Source organism: Lacerta agilis, chromosome 7, assembly GCF_009819535.1.
Source record: "Lacerta agilis isolate rLacAgi1 chromosome 7, rLacAgi1.pri, whole genome shotgun sequence".
Lineage (NCBI taxonomy): Eukaryota > Metazoa > Chordata > Lepidosauria > Squamata > Lacertidae > Lacerta > Lacerta agilis.
In genome coordinates, this window is record NC_046318.1 from 68,713,534 (window position 1) to 68,718,748 (window position 5,215).

A 5,215-nucleotide genomic window follows, 5' to 3' on the forward strand; every position below is an offset into this window, starting at 1 on the left:
AGTGGTTGGTGGAGGAAACAGCTGTGACTCGCATCTTTGTAAAGTAGTGTACAGTCCAGCCACACAAAAGGCAGGTGTTTCTATAATACAATTTCTCCATCTAGGAAATCATGGTTACAATTCATGGACACAATTCAGCCAGGCAAAAGAATGTGTTGGGAACAGAACCAATGAGAGATGTATCTCAGGGAGGGTGTATGGCCTGGGGAGTCATCAGAACCAGGTACAGAATCCCGAAGGGCAACATTTGGAACATTTGGTCCTTAGGCCTACTATTCCCCACCCCTGGTGTGTAGGATCATAGCCTACATTATATGAAAAGTTTTCTGCCTGGTGCCTGAAAGATATCTGTGTGGGCACTGGGGGTTTTCTCTAACAATGTTGTCCCATTAGCACAAGGACTTCCACTTGTACAATAAGGCCTCCCATACTCTGGAGCAGACTGGGGTTTCAGGATACAGGCAGGAAGAGGAGAAGACAGGGAGGGAAAGGAAGTCCTGTTGCACAAGTGGAAGTCCTTGCACTTATGAGACAACTCTGTTGGATACAACCCCAGGTGAGCTTCTCTAGCTGGGGCAAGTGAGGGGGGGTACTTGTTACAACTGTGGGCACGAAGTGCTGGTTATGATCTATAAAGCCCAAAATGGCTTGGGTCTAGGCTGTCTGAAGGACCATATCTCCCTTTATGAGTCTGAAATCTTGCCTGCCTAGGGTTTGACATCTTCAAGAAAGACTTTTCTCTCAGCCTTCCCTCTCTCATAGGTGTGTTTGGTGAGGACACAAAAGAGGGTCTTCTTTATGTTCCTTTGCATTTCGATCCCTGAATTTGTCAAGTTACCCTTTGAATTTTGCTAATCCAATATTTCCAGCTTTAGTATGCAATGGGATATCATCCATTATTTTTGACATGAAGAACAAATCCTCCTTTAAATATATGGCATTTTCCATGTAAAACTATCCATTGTACAATGGCATTAGAATACACAGTGACACCACTTCTATCACAAACACACACACACACACACACACACATACAAATATAACTTGTATTCTATAGAATTTGCAGTTCATGCCAGCAATAGGCCAGGCATATCCTCTCTGCAGTTTCTGAGCCTGTTCTTTTTTATTAAAAGAAAAAGTTGGAGGATACTTTGCAAGGGGATGGTGGCTTTGGTATTAAACTAACACTGTTTAGAAAATTGAAAAATCCAAGGAACTCTGCCCATCCATTTCAAAAAATGTTATTAAGATTGCTTGTGTGTTTTGGAAGTACTGGCCAGGATCCAAGGAGCTACTAAAGGCTCACACACCGATCTAATGGGATGGTTAATGTCTTTTCTTTGAGCAAACTAGCCTCAATCTATATACCTGCTTTTGAAATTCTCCTTAGTTTACCTTGAACTATTTGCCGTGCAGCAAAGGAGGCTGCTCTTTGAGTAAATCAAAAGCCCTTCTTTGGCACTTGGAAGTAGTTTCACAGTTCGTTGGATCCTAGCCATGAAGTATTTTAATCCTCCTTATATTTTTGAGCTACACAGACACTAGTGTGATTTAAAATATATATATTTAAGCGAGAATGGGGTGCTTTGCCAAGTGTTCGCTTAGTGGCTTATTTCACAGAGTAAGAATTAAAGTATATCTGTGATTGGGGAGCTTTGCATTAGTTGTTGGAATGAAGACAAGTCGTAGGAGGATGCTATCCAAGTTAAGTATCATGCAGAACATATCTCGGCACACCAGTTAACAGGGGTTCAGGGATCTGCATTGTTCAAAAACAGAAAGCATGCATTTATAGAGAGATTTGGATAGTCTTGCAAAATCCAAGGTCTGAGCAGGATGGGTTGGATTTGCGGAATGAACTGCTTGAGATTCCATTTGCAAAGGAAGAAATAAACCAGAAGGGTTTATTGAAGAGATGAGAAGTTTGGGTTTTTATAACAAAATGTGGGCAGGAGGAGCCATGAGCATCCAACAACCAGGCAAGAGCTGAGAGTCAACAGATTTTTTTTAGCAGAACAATGAGTACAGGTCTTTGAGCTACAGGTGGGTAACCGTGTTGGTCTGCCATAGTCGAAACAAAATAGAAAATTCTTTCCAGTAGCACCTTAGAGACCAACTGCGTTTGTTCTTGGTATGAGCTTTCGTGTGCATGCACACTTCAGTGTATCTGAAGAAGTGTGCATGCACACGAAAGCTCATACCAAGAACAAACTCAGTTGGTCGCTAAGGTGCTACTGGAAAGAATTTTCTGTTTTGTTAGGTCTTTGAGCTAACACTGATAAGAAGAAAGGGTGGCAGAACAGCATCTTTCATGAAGACACTTCAGTATGGTCAAAAAAAGCAGGCAGGCAGAGTGAAATAGACTTGAGGTCTTTATTGTGGGATGGATGTTCTGCATGCAGGAAACTTTAGTGCACCATCCTCACAACAAGTTTAGAACATCAGCCCGTATTTTTTCCCTCATATAGGTGGCAATCCTATGGAAACATCCTCAGGGATAAGTAGCCTGGGATGTAGCAGATCTCTGATTTAGCCAGGGACACCGTCGTCCTTCGCGTCCAGTTCCTACCTCCTTGCCCTGCTCATGTACTCCTGAATCATGACTTCTGAGCCCTGCGTCTGTTGCTTAGCCAGTACCATTATAAAGATCTCTTGCTTACTTACAACTAAGGGCCTCCGTCAATTAAAACACGCTGCGGCATGGGTGGCAAATTCCTCTGGAATCCCACTCAGGCTGTGACGCTTCAAACTGCTTTGTAGAATTGGAAGGCTGAGGAAATATGTACTTCCCTGCCTCAGGTTAAGAAAACAGTTTTTCTTAGCAGGAATAGAGGCAACCTGTCAAATCGTTAAATGTATTAGGTGAATAATGTCTGTTATCAGAAGCCAAATAAAGAAGTGATGTGTATTCTAAGGGGTACCTTGGCAGGCTTAGAGCAGGATAGGATATTGTTTGTAGTTGGAATGGAGCCAGAAAGGTCGGTAGCAAAGCTGACCCCTGAGGAAACGTGCTGTGCAATCTGGAAAAAAGAAGACATTTTTTTATTTCAACAGAGGGGAAGAAAATGTAATTTTCAAGTAAAAGATCCACTAATACCTTACCATTATTACAGCTGACAAAGACTGTGCTGTATGTATAAACCTTGTTGTTACAGATACTTAATCCATAATGCATTGTTCAGGTTGTCAGTTTCAAGCTTTAATTTTTATCATTCGAGAGACACTTTAATCTATTCAATAACCACCTAGAATAAAAAAAAGGCTCCCCTCACCTTTATGTTGATGGCGCTTCTGGAGAGTTGCTAGGAGACTATATATATATATATATATATATATATATAGTCGAAAACTGGTGGGAGCGTGATTCAAAACTGCAAGAGATATATGCCATTGCCCATCACAGATACAGGAAGCAGCCTTGGAGAGGGCAATGTACTTCAGCCTCAAAGCTATATAAACAAGAACATGATGTGTCAGCAACTTTTCTTAAAAATCACACGCATGCCAGTTTGCAGGAATGTGGCTAACCATCCCAGTAAGCACTTTTAGAATTGACACAGTTCCCCTTAATTCTTTAAACTTTTCTTCCACTTTCATCACTCGTTTGTCCTCTTGGGACTTGTTCTTAAAAAAAGAATTCTGCAGCCTGATGAGGAAAGAAAGAATATTATACTAATAGTGACTTGATTATAATGATGCGCTTCCAGGAGCAATTCAAGGTGCTGGCTGTAAAAGCCTAAGTGAGTGGCATGCATGGTTCTCCTGCCTCCATTTTAACCTCACAACAACCCTGCGAGGTAGGTTAGGCTGAGTGTTGGCGACCGGCCTAAGGTCACTCAGTGAGCTTAGTGGCTGAGTGGGGGATTCAAACCCTGCTCTTCTGGGCCGTAGTCCAACAGTTGAATCAATATACCGCATTTGTTTTCATGCTAAGCATGCACTCTGCCACTCAGCTACTGCACTTTCCTTGCCATGGCCCTTCCCTTATTCAGAATTCTATATACTGTGTGAAATATGTAAAATCTAAGTGACCATTTCCATAATTGCTAACATCTATGCCACCATTATATACAGGCACATAGGGAAAAGGAATCATCTCCCATATGTTAAGCATACAAAAGAGAAGAGGTATTGCTTGGAGGGAGAATTTAGTTATAATTCACCCATTTCATTTCACTTTGTGCTTATTTTGATGTATGCTTTTCGAGTAGAAGCTGAAATACCTTGTTTACAGAAACTCTGCATCAATTGTTTCTCCCTTACAAATAATGGCAGCACATGAGAGCAAAGATATGGGCTCCTCCCCCTAAAAGGCTCCCCCCTTTTGCCACTGCTGAAGAGTAGAACATCTATTTACAGCACAATCCTATACACGCCTGTTCAGATGTAAGTCACGCTAAGCTCAATAGGGCTTACTCCCATGTAAGTGGACATAGGATTGTAGCCTTAGTAAATTAGTAAATGGCTTTTCTACGTTCCTCTGGAGGGAGCAAATCTTAGACCCTCTGCTTTTATTTAAGTTTGAAGTCTAGCTCTGCTATCAGTTAGCATAGAATATGTTTGGTGTGATGTGTGTGGTTGTGCATCTATATATGCTTTATAGTGAAAAAAATTAAGCTGAAGAACAAGTCAACTCCCGCCACTGAAATCAAATGATATGCAAAGGAAAAATCCATATTCTGCAACCTTTCCTTTTTAAAAAATGAAAAATGGGAAAATGCATTAGAAATATAAAATAACCTTTTCAAAGCAAGTTTTTTGTGTGTGTTAAATTTCATGCTCATTGAATAACAATGGAACTGTCGGCATTAGCGCTTCATATTTCATGTGGTTAAGCTTTTCGTGAACTCTGTCTAGGTTTTGCTTTGGAGGGAGAGAAGGACAAGCATAACATAAAGTTGCTACATTACCATATTGATGTATGCAAGTCTCTTGTCCTAAGCACTGGCAGTACTCTGAAGGAGTTATTCAAGGCACTGGGTGAATACCATATACCCAAGCAAAGTGCTGACGAAAGTCTGGGTGCTTACATTGATGTATTAAGGACTCTAGCATCAACCTGTAATTTGGGGGTGATAATAGACTTAGGACTCAGCTACATTTGCAAAGATAAAGCACTTTATATGCATTATAACACTATAACACCAGAGGAAGCTGTGGAGTCCCGTTTTTCGCCAACAGAATTTCCCTGTATGAAGTTTGCAATGCATTTAAT

General features: G+C 41.0%; 1 long non-coding RNA gene across 1 annotated transcript; it reads right to left on the reverse strand.

The window, feature by feature from the left end:
* Positions 1–2,685: 2,685 nt before the first annotated feature.
* On the reverse strand, positions 2,686–4,990 carry LOC117049396. Its single transcript, XR_004426988.1, has 3 exons — positions 4,911–4,990; positions 2,922–3,020; positions 2,686–2,838 (listed from the first exon to the last, which is right to left on the reverse strand). It is a non-coding gene; the product is annotated as an uncharacterized LOC117049396 (long non-coding RNA).
* Positions 4,991–5,215: the final 225 nt, after the last annotated feature.